General features: G+C 34.3%; 1 non-coding gene across 1 annotated transcript; it reads right to left on the bottom strand.

The window, feature by feature from the left end:
* Positions 1 to 843: 843 nt before the first annotated feature.
* LOC146919903 (small nucleolar RNA R71) lies at positions 844 to 950 on the bottom strand. The gene has a single exon (XR_015012979.1). It is a non-coding gene; the product is annotated as a small nucleolar RNA R71 (small nucleolar RNA).
* Between the last annotated feature and the right edge of the window lie 12,896 nt (positions 951 to 13,846).

The following is a 13,846-nucleotide window of genomic DNA, read 5'->3' on the forward strand; positions in this document are numbered from 1 at the left end:
CGATAATCCCAAGGCTCTTTATTATTATTGTTATTTATCTTTAGCAATCAAAACCTCCTTTTACTAAACTTTCTTCTCCTCTAATCATTCTTTAAAGGTTAATTGAATTGAACAACTCCCTAGCGGAACGATACTCTTTCTTACTACTATTACTTCGATAGGCCGTGCACTTGCGGTTTGGCCCTATCAAGTTTTTGGCGCCGTTGCCGGGGAGTTATTGCAATTTGGTTAACTTTTTTTTAACGATTAGACTAAAAAAAAAAATCTTTTTCGTTATTTTATCCTATTTTATTCTAAAAAAAAACATATATATAAAATATATTATTTCCTCTTTTATTATTATTTTACTTTTATTTTAGAAAAAAAAATCTCTCTCTCTCTCCATAAAAAAAAAATCTTTTGCTTTATCTTATTTTATTTTATTTCTTTCTTTCTCTATTTCTTCTTTTTCCTTTAACTTCTTGGGAAGATAATAACGATATGACTAAGGAACGCTATCTCAAAGAGTATGCAATCCCATCTTCAAATGAGTCATACGATGCTATTGTGTACCCAACGGTTGAGGACAATTTTGAAATAGAACATGCACTTGTTCACTTAGTGCAGCAAAATCAATTTTTCGGATCACCCACTGAGGATCCGAATTTTCATATTTCAACCTTTCTAAAACTCAGTGGAACCTTGAATGCAAACCAAGAGGCCGTAAGGCTGCACCTCTTTCCTTTCTCCTTAGGGGGTAGAGCTAGTGCTTGGTTTCATTCATTGGAAATTGGTTCTATCTTTTCATGGCAACAAATGAAGCAAGTTTTTCTTGCCCGATTCTTTCCCTATTCTAAAACCGTCCAATTAAGGATTCAAATCACACAATTCACTCAAAAAGATGGAGAATCTCTTTACGATGCGTGGGAGCGTTTCAAAGAAATGCTTAGACTTTGTCCCCATCATGGTTTAAAGAATTGGCTTATTATTTACATTTTTTATAATGGTCTTTTGTATACCACAAAAATTTATGTTGATGCAGCTGCAGGTGGAGCTTTAATGAACAAGAATTACACAGAAGCATACGCCTTGATTGAAGACATGGGTCAAAATCATTACAAGTGGACTAACAAAAGAGCCATCACTAATTCTTCACCCTCCAAAAAGGAGGCAAGTATGTATGAAGTTTCTAACTATGATCACCTAGCCGTTAAGATTGATGCATTAACCCAAAAATTTGAAAACAAAAATGTTAGTGTCATCTCTTCTTCTTCTTCTTCTTCTGCATCTCCTTCTTGTGAAATTTGTGGTGTATTTGGCCATATTGGCATTGATTGCGAACTAGGTAGTGTTGTTAGAAGTCCTGAGCAAGTAAACTATGCTCAATGTAATCAAGGGTTTAGAAACAACCAAATTTTTTTTCAAACCCCTCAAAATCTTTTTGGACAACAAACAACACCACCCAGTTATGCAAACAACCAAAGAGTCCCTCAAAAATCCAGCTTGGAACTTTTTTTAGAAAATTTTTGTATAAATCAATCCGAGCAGCTCCAAGAGCTCAAAAATCAAACTGAATTTTTAAAGGACTCTCTTGCCAAACTTACATCAAAAGAAGACTCCATAGTTACTCACAGTCAGATGCTTGAGACTCAGACTTCTCAAGTGCCCCAACATGTGGCTACTTCCTCTCAATCCTCCGAAGTCCTCCTAGACCAAACCGAAACCAACCCCAAAAACCATATAAGTGCTATTACTATTAGGGATGGTAAACAATTAGAGGATCCCGTTGTGAAAATTAAGAACAATGAAGGAGAGATAGGGAGTGATGAGCCTCAAAGTGAGAAAGCCATAGGAGAGAATGAAAAGCCACTTGTTTCACCATCTCATGAGCTTGAAAATCCATTAACACAGGGGTTTGATGAGTCCAAGTTAGATGAGCAGTTTAGAAAATTTATTGAAATAATTCCAAACAAATTGCCACCTAAACTTAAGAATCTAGGAAGCTTTTCCCTACCTTGTGTCATAGGATCTGAAACTATAGAAAAAGCCATGTGTGATTTGGGAGAGAATGTTAGTTTGATGCCATTGCACTACAAGAAACATTACATTTTGCCAGGGGCAAAATCCCTGAGAAAAGGACAGAATCCCTGGCAAACGGGACGTTTGTGAGGGAATTTCCCAGGGGCGGAAGCACTCGCAAAAGCGCTCGTCGCTAACATTTTGTCAGGGGTTACACCCCTGGGAAAAAAACGAGGGGCTAAACCCCTGGCAAACTGCGTCACTTAAGTCATGTCTTATTCCCTGGCAAAATTCGTCACTTTTGTCTGCAACTATGCAGGTCTGCTCTGACTTGACTGCTGACTGACAGAATGTCAAATCAGCAGGGTAACTTAAGCCAAGGCCTTTGCGAGGGGTATAACCCCTGACAAATGGTATATTAATTTTTTTTTAAAAACCGGTTTTATTTTTTAAACTGATTTTTTAATTATTAATTAAATGTTTTTAAAATAATTTTAATTAATTAAAAATCGATTTTTTTTTCAAAGTTGTTTTTGAAAAAAAAATGTATATTTAAAGTTGTTTTCATATTGGCATAAAAGATCCTTCAAAAAATATTGGCATAAAAGATATTTATAAATTTATTAATTAAATTGAATTAATTTTATCCACATGTAAAAATTGTGTTGTTAAAATGAACGAAATGTTCAGAAAATCATAAGGATTGATATAACACACATTTTAATATAACAACTACATTTACTATAGATTGAATTTTACGACATAATTCGTTATTGAGTCTTAACAATTTTATTTTAAAAGATGGTTTTAGTATTATGTAGTCTTTTTATGATAAAACACAATTGTTATCAATATTGGGCAAAGATGATAGACAACCGATTTTTTTCTTTCCAGATCTAAGAGCAACACTAAAAAGATCACACAACAATAAGACAAGAAAATGATTACAAAAAATGCCATGACCATCAGCTTCCTTTTGAACCAGTAATTGCTATGAAGGTCATGCTTGTAATAGGAAGGAAAAATGCAGCAATATAAAGAGAAGCTCATGGGTAAAAGTAATAGCTTGACACCCTAACTAGAAGATCACGTGTAAAAGAAGGAGCATGAAGAAGGTGCTAAATTGAAAATAGAAAGAAAAACAAGAAGAAGCTTTCATGAGTAAAACAATGATTAATGGAAATAGAGTGTAAGAACTAGGAACCATAGCAGCAACGTCTTCATTAGCGGTTTCAGACTTCAGAGTGATTTTCAAATGGATATGATGCATATGGTGTGTTAGTGGTAATGACCATCAAATGGATAAAAACATAAGTTGGGGACACATTTGGTGATATATAAAATTGAAGGTACACGGTTTGGCAGTGGTGCAGGAATATGCGACGGCCGTAGAGCAATATCAGAGGGGTAAAACCCCTGGCATGCTAGCAGCACAGTTTTTGCAGCAGGTTTTGTCAAGTCAAAACAGCAGGTTTGCAGGGAATCCCTTCTTTTGGCAGGTTTTTTTTAAAAAAAGCTGCACAACTAGATTTTTTGAATTTCAAGTTTGGCGCTCAAATTAAAGACAGGGGTTGTGTCTTTTTGCCAGGGGCAAACCCCTGTCTTATGGTAAGTGGTCCCCGCATTTCTTAAAGTCCATTTGTGGGGGGTTTCCTTAACATTTTCCCTGGCAAATTTGCCAGGGGTTTCATGTCCCTGTCAAAATCCCTGGCAAATGGCCATTTTTCTTGTAGTGTTGTCCCTTTCTGAGAGATTGGGTATAGGATAGATGAACAACTTTCTAACCGTCAAGCTAATGACCCTAAACAAGCGCTTCGTGGGAGGCAACCCATGAATTTTATTGCTTTTATTTTTTCTTTTGTGTTATTTAAACAAGCGCTTCGTGGGATGCAAAGAAAAGAAAAAAAAAATTCAAAAAAAAAATTTTAAGAAAAAAAAAATTTGTGCCTAAACTCCAGAGAGTAGGCACGACCCGTGCCTATGGTGGCACGGCCGTGCCTAAGAAAAAAAAATTAAAAAAAAAATTAGGGAAGAAGATTGCTGGCTCGGATGATGATGCAAGGAGGAAGAAATCAACAGTCATGAACCAGGATATCAAATTCAAAGATACCGAATAGGTATAAAACTCTTGACTCTAGACCTATATCTGCTTATAGGTACCCTGCTCATAATATTATGATTACACTAGGTATTAGAGATACTATGGTTAGATTGTTGAACACATTGGCTTGTACCATATGGAGTAGGAAATAGGTAGGGATGTTGAGGACTGTTGAGCTGTTTATATTGTGGGCTATGCTTTATAACTATCATATTAAAATGTGCTATTATTTGCTTGATTATCTTGTTTCAATTGTTAAAAAGAAACTGGATGATAAGGGTGATATAATGGTAGGTGGAATCATCACTTTTCTTGTTAGGAAGTTTGGGGTGAGTATGAATCAAGGGAACAAGAGGATAGAGGGAACAATTATCTAGACTTATACTCTCACTACTTTGTCCTTCCTTAGAACCCATGGCCCTACTCACAATTACCAATATGAATGGAGAATTATTAGAGCTTATTATTTGATTATTCTACCTAATTCGGACTTAACTATTCTGGAGGTGGTGGAAAATTTGCTTTATGTTGGTACTAACCCACAGGTACAAAATGATCGTGATGATGGTGGTGATGAAGCGGAGGTAGGTGCAAACTTGCACCATGAACAAGAAGCCGGTGGAAGCCATAATGATGAACGGCGGGCATGGATGCAAACCAAAGTTCAAAGAATAAGCACCGAGCAACAAAAATAAGGTGTTGAAAGGAACAATGTCCAAAGGAGCAATCGAATAAATGAAGAAAACAATCAAATGCTCCAAAACATGATGCAACACCTTCACCTCCAAAGTCCACTATGGACTTCAATAAAATTGTGAGCTTTCCTCTTCCTCTACTCTTCTTCTTCTTCTACTTCTTCTTCTTCTTCTTCTACTTCTTCTTCTTTTATTTTTCTTTTTGAATCATTGAGGACAATGCTTCTCCTAAGTGTGGGGGGAGCCTAATAAAGTGTCTAGAGTCGTAGTGTCACAAACTCCCTTGAACTTTATTCTTTTATTGTTTTTATAGCGAAAGACATGATTAAGTAGCTTGTTTTTAATGGAAATCATATGGCATAAAAAATTTTGTTGTCTTCTCTTAAAAAGGTTGTTTCTTGTGCATCAAAGCAATTTCTTGTGTTTTTAGTGTTCTTGCTATACCCACATCATGTTTTATTGTGAAAAAAATTCTCCAATGAGAAAAGCACCCAGTTGCAATCTTTGAGCAAGTGTATGAGTAGGTATTTTAAGGAGCACGTTCTATCTCTAGTGGTAACTTAGACCCTTAAAAGTTTTTAGAGTAAAAGTAGTATAAGTTTGTGTGGGAAATTAATCAATTGTGCTTCAATGTTATATTCTTAATTGTTAAAAGTTAAATGGGGCGGGAGAATGGCACCAACATGTGGGGGAAAGGACAATCCCTAACTTCCTAATTGTGGTGGTGACTCCCTAATTTGAACTTAAAGAAAATAAATTCATCAATGCTAGGGGGAAAGGACAATTACATCCAAAAAGACTTCCTACGCGGAGATGAAATAAAAGAAAATTTTGCAGCACTGCTTAGGGTGATTTTGAATCTAGGGGGAAAGGACAATTACATCCAAAAAGACTTCCTATGAGGATAGATAGCCCCTAAGCATCTGCAGCCCCTTTGTGCTTAATTGTTAATTTAATTCAATTTTAACTTAAATTCCCATCACTCTTATATGAAATGAAGAAGGACTTTTCTCGGTTACTTTAGCATTAAGGATAGAACATGTTCCTCATAACATCTGTCTTATACAGGAGCAAGAAAAAGGTTGGACTGCACACACACACTCACTTAAGACTTGTTGTTGGGTTGAATAGGTTCACAAAGAATACTTGAAGTCGTAATTAGTCCACTTGAAACAAAACCTTAGGAGAGACTTGTGTTTTTAATTGTGTTGCCATGGTTTAATCTTTCTTGTTGCTGCTATGTCTATTGCCTTTTGCTTGAGGACAAGCAAAGATTCAAGTGTGGGGGAGTTTGATGAGTCTATATTTAGTCTATTTTTATGCATTATTTAGTTTAGTTTTATTTAGATTTGAATTTATTTTATTACAATAATATTTCCTTTTTGAATCTTTTTACTACAATTGCATATTTTATATTTTAGGAACGGATATATGATGGAAGGTGTCTTGGAGCAAAAGAAAGGAGTCTGGAGCTGATTTGGAGCAAAAATACGAAAGATTCGGAACAAAAATATAAAGCCCCCAAGTCAGAAGCTTGGCACGGCCGTGCCACCTCCCAGAAGCCTCTTTTGCTGCTTTTCTTCGAGCCCAAGTTACTCTGTTGTAGTTTTACTGCTTTGCCCTTGTAGTTGCTTAGATTTTAAGTCAATTGTAAAGCTATAAATAGAGTAGCACTCCATCATAAACATTCATCTTTTGTTCTTGGAATAAAAGTTCACTTTTATATTATTGTTCTTTTACTTTATTGCTTTCTCTCTTCTTCCCCCATGTCTATAATGAACGTTAGTGAGTAGAATCTTCTTTGTCTTGGGATTGTTGGAAAAGTCTAATGACATAATCCTAACGAACCAAGCTTTAACCCTAATTTTATGTAACCCTAATTTCTAATCTAGATTCACCGTCTTAACGTGGATTAACAATTATCAAACTATGGAAGCGAAAGCGGAGGGTTTGATAATCGTTAATCCATCATCCCAAACATCAATTCATAAAGCGAGAGCGGAGCTTTGATGTTGGAACAAGTGAATCTAGACAATAATTGCAAAGGTAGCGAAATAGTCTTTGCAATTATTGAGACACAAGTAGTTTCAATCCTTATAAGCATCTTCTAGTAATCAAGTCAGCGAAATAGGCTTGGTTACTAGAGGTAAACTCTCACCGGACTTTCATCGGAAAGGTGAGGGGCTAAAGGGAAACCGGTCTTTAGAAATTAAGGTGTAAACCATGGAATTAGAAGTTAAAGTCTTGTCTAGTGAAAGATTTGTTATTATGATGAACCGATAATCCCAAGGCTCTTTATTATTATTGTTATTTATCTTCAGCAATCAAAACCTCCTTTTACTAAACTTTCTTCTCCTCTAATCATTCTTTAAAGGTTAATTGAATTGAACAACTCCCTAGCGGAACGATACTCTTTCTTACTACTATTACTTCGATAGGCCGTGCACTTGAGGTTTGGCCCTATCAGTTGTGACCCTTAGCCGCTTAAAAACTATATTTTATTTGGGGTTATGACCAATTGTTCTTATCTAGGGTGACACGAAGACACTGAGGTTATTGTGGAAGTGAAAAAGAAACTGCAAGTAATCTATCCAAAGAAAGTTGACAAAGTAATTACTTTGACTAAATATGAAACATCTAAATTTGGAACCGATGGTTTCATGTAAGAGATATGTACCTTGAATCAAATCCTCGGATTCAAATTTTGATGTTTCTTATCTAGTCAGAGCAAATACTTTGCCAAATGTCTTACAGATTACTTGCAGTTTCATTTTCACTTCCACAATAACTTTAGTGTCTTTCTCCAGTCCTAGACAATCCCTAATGTTATGTCCGGCTTTTTGCATTTAAAGCAAATGTTTCAGTCTCCTTGCACTGGTGTGTAGTGTGGCCTTGTCCACACTTCCCTCTCCTAATGGAGTAATGGGTCATGGAGTTGCAGATCCTCTAGCTACATTATTATCCCCAATCTTCTTCTCTCCACGCATTTTGAAGTCACAACATACATGTTTTCTACTTGCCTCGAACATGTTAACCATAGTTGCGAAAATCTTCTCCACACCCTTACTCCATCTTAGAGGTCATTCGTAATCAAAAGACCACTTAGAAGCAGCATGACAAGTCCTTTGAAATTATTGATTGTGACTCACGACGATTATAGTTTCGTTCCAAAATTTCAGCAGTGAGTAAGAAAACATCGTCTCTTTTTTTCTTCTTCCACAGAATTCATCGAAATTCTCTTATATTTATTTATATTTGGCTCAAATATCTCCTCTTATATTTATGTACATGCATGTTTTGTATTCTCTTGTAGTCACTCATATTTTAAATATGTGTCTTAATAACTTGTGTCATAAGAGCACATGTTATAAAACTTAAAAGTAGCAATTTCACATTCATAAAAACTACATAATGACTTTTAAAAGTTAAATGAATGACTTTTAGTATATTTTTTTTTTGACAAGAACGACTTTTAGTGTGTGTGTGTGTGTGTGTGTGTGTGTGTATATATATTATAAAATTCTCTAACATCAAATATACATGTTAGCATTTGCCATCAAATATTTACATGACATACCTCAACGTTTAAATTTCAAGATTAAAACAATATAAATGTCACGTACAACTCATCATGTTTATCATCATATATCATTAATGTGCAAGTTTTCTTTCTTTATATTGATCAAATGTTCTTGAGGTAGTATATAAAAAAGAAATTTCTGTAAAAGAAATATAAAAATAGTTAATAAATAGAAATTGATACTCCTAGATGGTAATTCAATTCGTATGTGACGTTATATAGAGTTGAATATCAACTCCCCGCTGGTTTTGATTTGACTCATTTTTCTTCAAATAGCAGGAACAAAGTTTGAAATATTTGAAATGTTTCTGTTGTTGGTATTTTTTGTGTGTGGATAAATTTAAGATGACAACAAAATAAAACTGTGGTAGGAGACAATTACTCAAAATGAACAGGATATGGTTCACTAAAAGAGTCATCATGAACACACACATCAGGGCTGGTCATAACATTTTAAAGGTTATAAGCAAAGTATGAAAAAAATGACTCCTTGAACAATACATGATAATTTATTTCTTCTTCTCATAAATGATGAATGACACATGCTTTAGTTGTGACGGTTGACAAGAAATTAGTCATTTTTTACCACTAATCTCATCATTGCTTAATTTTTTTGAATAACTGGCATATGGGAAATGCCAAAAATATTTGTCATTGGGAAAATTAAGATTCATTTCTCTAGTAAATCCATTTTCAACTAAAATAAACCTTGACGTGTATCAAGATTCTCCAAATTGCTTGGATCATAATATCAAAATGAACAATTTCAATATTCGCTGCATTCAACACATCATCACTAAGATAGGAGATGAATGATTTGGTACCCATGATGCGTTTTGCTGATTTTGTGTTTGTATTTCTGCGGAGTTTTCGTTTCTTAATTTCTGTAGTGTTGTGTTTCAGTTTGCTAAAGCTTTGAGTTGCTATACAGATTCCCCTTTTGCATTCGTATGAGGCCCTTTTGATGAAATTTTTTGGGAAAATTGTTTACACTTTGCACGAAGCTAAGAAACACCATGAAATAGGAAATTGAACCTCAATTTGCATCGACAGTTAACTACCGTCGGTTAAAATCCATCGACAATTAACTGCCGATGATGTTATTTTGGTATTTTTGTGGTGTTTCCTAGACTCCTTTGATGTGGGAACAACAATTTTCACAAAATGGTTTAAAAGTAGTTGGGCTGAAGCTTTGGTCCTGCTGACTTTTGGGCCCTTTGTCTACATTTTCTATACAGACCCTCCTTTAAAGCACATATTGCTATATATATCCCCATATACTTTTTTTGGGCCCTCCTACAAGCATGGAGCCTAGACCATCGCACCCCGGACCTATGCCCAGGGCCAGGCCTGACAGGCCTGACACACACAATAAAAAGGCCAAACAACTCCAAAAACTTGGTCTATTGGTAAAACAATAGGTTTCAAACTATAAACGGATATAAATATAAATATATTTGTAAGTGTTTTTTTAGCCTTTGTAGTGTGACAACATCTTCAGATCCATTCAAATTTTTATCATTAAAAAAAAAACTAAGCCGATCCCTAGGCCAAACCAATGTGTCCTTATACCGTCATTACCATAAGGAGTTGGAATTGCATGTATGTTCCTTCAAAATAATACATCACCAATCTCAAATTAAATGTTGATTTTAAGTTTTACACGGTAAGAAAAGTTAAGTACAAGTGATACTAAATTTTACAAGTTGATGAAATATAAGTAGCAGGGGGTTGGATAAAGTAAAGGAGTTGGAAGTCTAGGTATATTCAACTCCTTAATCTATTTTGGTAACCAAGTTATTGAAATAATGAGTACTTCCTCAAAATGGTAAGCTTAGTATATTTGTTTGGATTTTCATTAAATCACTATGTCTACTTACATCTCATTTGAAGCTTCATTTTGTTGAATTGCAAAGTCGTGGTTACAACTTACAATAACCAACACTCATCCAGTCATATGCTTGATTGTATTGAGTAATACTCTTTTAAGCACTTTTGCTGCAGCCTACAAGATTATCAAAACCAATATATTAGTCTAGGAGCCTAGGACAACTCTGCACCCAAATTTTCAATTGGCAATTTCCCACTAGTCATAGCTTTTAAACAGATTTGAATCTTACTCATAAAAATTAGCTAATATGATGAACTTGTCCAAACGCATATACAGATCCAACCTAACGGGAACATTGAAAACATGAGACCAATACAACTTCAGTAATACTTGTCAAAGAAAAAAAAGACTTCAATAATAGTTTCCAAATCAACCCGTGTATTACAATATGCATATATAATCCTAGCTTTGCTTATATTTTCTATGTTTGTAAAAAATCAAATGCTACTTTTCTATATAACTTGCAAGATAATTTTCTGATGACACTGTTAAAAATACTGCCTAATACCAATGACTTGTTCAATTCTATGCACTAGGTATAGATTACCATCAAAAAGGAAAAATACGCTAAAGTTATCTTAACGCTATATTAAAAGTCTATAAATAAAATCAAGCAAGCATTAGCATTTCAGTAAACAACAAAGGCATTTAGTGTTAACTTTCCTATGGAAGTTCAACTTTCCTAAAACACAACTTGAATAGAGAATCGGCCCATACACAAGGACAATGATACCAATGGTTTGCACCAGCTGCTGCATCATGAATCCATGATTCCACCAACCAAAAAAACTGCATCATGCCTTTTTCCATGCCTTGAAGGATATTTCAAACTCGTGCGTTGAATTTCTATTTTGTGTTTGGTGACACCTTGTTCTAATTAACTAACTTTATAAAATTCCATTGAGACTTATCTTTTGAACTTTTTTAGAATTTAAAGTCAACTATATACTATGTGACCTTCAAACTAAACCATGATTGTGATCATAGTCACACAATTCGTAGTTTGTTTCGATACTTGGTACGGATTCTGATACGTGGATCAGAACTTTTAAATTATTAGATATGTAGGGGTATACAGAGTACGAACGCTATTGGATTTATGATACGTTCGAATATAATAATTGATATGTTAGGAGTAAAAATTAGCAGCCCACATCGGAAAACTAGCTAACATAGAGATATAGCAAGTGTGGTTTGTCAAATATATATACATGCTAGTCCCACATCGGAAATTTAGCTCCCGTTGAGAGGCATACTTCAATATAAATATGCCTTGGACTACTAGCCCTTGATGTGCATTGGAATAGCAATGGAATTGGTGGGACCAATGATACCTTGCTTTCCCTATGTGAAGACCACACCCTCATTGTCAATTAATGCTTGGACTCTATGTTTTTCCTCCTTTAATAATTTTGTCCCTACTATATCTTACACTTTGTTTTGAATAAAATAAGAGGTGCAAGATATTGATAGATGAAAAAATTGAGTCTCTATTTTATTAGTTTAAATGTTTATTATTATATTTACGGTTATATGGACCATATTTTTGTTCATTAAACAATGGTTTGTGATGGGTTCTTCGACTTCTACTAGAGTCTCAATCTATATAGACAGTTGAGATGAGGCGATATGATATGATGGTTTGCATGTGTGATATGGATATTGTGTGGTATGCATATGTGATTACGATTTTTTTTTTTTTGTTTTTGAGTTTATAATAGGATAAGATAAGTTAACAAATTTTTGTATATAAAACTTATATGCATGTAAAATACAGAAGGGTCTGGTTACTAACGTATTGGACTCATCTCTTGATCTGAGTTCTTATGCGTTTGTTGAAAATGATGTGTTTGGTGGTATGATTTATCCGATTTTCTGATATTTCAGATTTGTTGAGTTCTGCAGATTTCGAGGGGGTCATGTCTACCTTCACTTTGGTATCGGTCGATCCATTTGTCATATTCAAACTTTAACTGTTCTTTTCAGATGTCCACTTTTCATATTTTTTGTAGCCTGGTTTCGTTCCCGTACGCGGGTTCACTGGGTTGCTCTCGTGATTAATGAATTTTTATTAGGATAGATTAGAGTTGATTCATTTGGATAGTTTTATCACGATGTATTCCGTTTGGGTTATTCTTGGTCAGGTCTAATGCCCCCCAATCTATGTATTTTATTTATTTATTTAATATATTTTCTATTTTTCCTAAAAAAAAAAATGATTTTCACATATAAGTGTTTCCTTTTGTGCTTTTTGAAATTTCGTCGCCCAAGTGTGGCGTTATGTTGTTCGTCGTCTTGTGAGACATTCGATTTTGCGTTCTGTCACGGTGTTCATTTTGTTTCTATTGAAAGATCGACATCAATAATTACAAATCCAATCAATGATTTGGGCGTCAACGTTACATATCCGGAAGCTTGGGTATTTCGGTGACTTAGGTTTTTATCATATTATCTGTTGGCATTTCGCCGTTGTATGCTATTAACCTGGGTGCTGTAAGTTTGTTCGCAGTTTCATCCTTTACGTTCTTAGAGATGTTTGTATAAGATGTACTCTATCAATTTGAATAAATGAATATCGTTTTGTCTTTGTCAAAAAAAAGGTCAAATACCTCTCCACGTCCTTAGTTTCATGTTTGTTTTAAATAGATCCTTTAAGTTTCTAAGGTTTCAGATAGGTCCTTTAAGTTTGTAGTTTGTTTCGGATAGGTCCTTTAAGTTTCTAAGGTTTCAGATAGGTCATTTAAATTTCGAGTTTGTTTCATATAGGTCCTTTCTATCAACCTCCGTTAAGCCAAAGTTGATTTGATAGAAAAGACCTATCTGAAACAAACTCAAAACTTAAAGGACATATCTGAAACCTTAGAAACTTAAAGGACATATCCGAAACAAACTCGAAACTTAAAGGACATATCTGAAACCTTAGAAACTTAAGAGACCTATCTGAAACAAACGTGAAACTTAAAGGACCCAGTGAGGTATTTGACCAAAAAAAATGTAGGTATCATAAAGTAACTTGTAAGTATCTGCTAAAATATTAAAAAAAAAAAAACTTTAAAGGTACACATATCCGCAAGTATCTGCAAAGTATCGACGTTTGATATGTATTCAATGGATACATAGTGCTAATAGTTAACCAAGTATCTCCAAAACTTGGTTGTGTTTATACTACTTGACAAATATATTGAGAAGTTATAAACATCATTAATAACCTCAACAGTGTGCTTGAGCTGAAACAATTTTTGAGATAATGTAATTATAAAAGCACTTTATATATTGTTGTTTGGGAAATCTTCAAAGCCATTAGTACATAAACAAAATGTAATTTTTTATACTAACACGTATATAATGCCGGTTTCCTAATATTTCTATGCTTGGAAAAAATAAATTTGTTACTTTTCTATATAACTTTGCGAAAAATAATTTTCTAGTACCAACGACTTATTCAATTCTCTGCACCAGGTATAGATTATCACCAAAATAGAAAAATACCTAAGTAATATCATAATCTCTATATTCAAAAGTATATAAATAAGAGTCAGCATTAACATTTCAGTAAACAACATTAGAGTTTAATAGTCACT

This window comes from Medicago sativa, chromosome 5 (assembly GCF_051527215.1).
Source record: "Medicago sativa cultivar Bolivia chromosome 5, Bolivia_mono, whole genome shotgun sequence".
In the NCBI taxonomy this organism is placed as follows: domain Eukaryota; kingdom Viridiplantae; phylum Streptophyta; class Magnoliopsida; order Fabales; family Fabaceae; genus Medicago; species Medicago sativa.